Genomic DNA, 1843 nt, shown 5'->3' with positions numbered 1-1843 from the left:
GGGGAAAAACAGGCTGACAAGGCCACGACACGACACGACACGACACGACACGACACGACACGACACGACACGACACGACACGACACGACACGACACGACACGACACGACACGACACGACACGACACGACACGACACGACACGACACGACACGACACGACACGACACGACACGACACGACACGACACGACACGACACGACACGACACGACACGACACGACACGACACGACACGACACGACCCATCAAGGGAGATAAGATGATGAACTGGCCCTGGACTGCAAACACAAGGAGAATAAATGGAGAGCAAATTAGGAGGGTAACGAGGGAACACATGTGGGGCAAATTAACCAATAATCAGGTAACAAGATGGGTGGGGTCAAGACAATTGACATGAGAGCACATGGCACACAGGAAACAAAGACAAAAGCCATGTGCTCACACAAAACAAAACACAAGCACATGGCCAGCAAAACAAATCACAAGCCATGTGCTAGAACAAGAGACACGAACACGCAGCTAATGAGAACTCATAAGCCGCGTGTTCACACAAGACAACAAGAAAAGCACGCGTGCTACACAAAACACAACACACGTGGACAGAAGAGCGCACAGCTGAGCGAACTCGAGACCGCATGCTCCCACAACAGACAGAACATGGAGCGCGAGTGTCTGGACCCCGACACGAAATCGAAACTCAACAAGACATGAGTGCCGGGATCTGAACACCACGCTCCAACATGAAACAGTACACGCAGATGATACAGTGTGACAGAACCCTGACAAGATGACATTAATGTTCTGCTTGAGCAGATTAAAAGTGTAACTTAATGAGAGGATGACAACCAGAAAATGAACGTTTTCGTCTTCGGGACATTTTGGTCTGTTTTGGTTGGATTTATGAAATTGAATAAAATTGAATAAAATTAATTACATTGCCTATCTTCTCAGCATAACTGGAATTAGTGTTACAAGTGCCCGAGACAGCAACATGTTGGCCCAGATCCGGCCCACATCTGGCCTGTGTGAAATCCATGCGGGCCAGATGTGGGCCAGATCTGGGCCAACACTGGTTGCTGTCTGGGACCCTAGGCACATCGTTTTTCCCTTTTTGTAGCATAAACACCATTAAACCGATGCAAGCTTCGGATCTCCCAATGTTTCTCTATGGCGCTGAAACCTAAAGATGTCCGAGTTCCAGGGTTGCCATGTTTTCACAGCAAAACCTGCCCAATTGCTACTCAAAACTAGCCCAAAACTACCCGGGGCATCAGTGATAAAGGAGCCCAATTCCGTGGCAAAACCACAGACTTGGCAAAACTGCCGAGTTCCACTCCCCGTGCAACTGATACTCGACTGCCATTGGCTCATCTGCATTCGAGGGGAGGAGCTTACGATAGGTCAATTAGAAGCCGCGGCTGAGTACGCAAAGAGAATGGCGGCCGACAGGGATGCTTCAGTGCATGCTGTACAAGTCAAGTCACACCATGCATGAGAGAAATATCGTTCACGTCCACCTGCTGCCTCCGCTTCTTCTGCCTGTATGTCACGTTTCAGACGCGGTTCAGACAAACACATAGCTAAGTCAGCACAGTGTCCTGCTGCAAAATTTAATTGTAAAGTATTTCAAACGTACCTCAAATGAGATGCTCACAAAATGTGTTTAATTTGAGTTGAAAAATTAAATCCTGCTTGGCGCTAAACTCACGCCTCTCTCACAGTGAAATTGGAAAAGTGCTTCCACCCCCCCCCCCCCCCCCCCCCCCCCCCCTCCCCCCCTCCCCTCCCCCCCCCCCCCCTTCCCTTCCCTTCCCATTTCCCCCCCTTCCCTTCCCTTCCTACTTCC

This window comes from Sinocyclocheilus grahami, unplaced genomic scaffold (genome assembly GCF_001515645.1).
Source record: "Sinocyclocheilus grahami isolate Dianchi unplaced genomic scaffold, SAMN03320097.WGS_v1.1 scaffold107.1, whole genome shotgun sequence".
Classification (NCBI taxonomy): Eukaryota; Metazoa; Chordata; class Actinopteri; order Cypriniformes; family Cyprinidae; genus Sinocyclocheilus; species Sinocyclocheilus grahami.
This window is presented reverse-complemented; position numbering follows the sequence as displayed.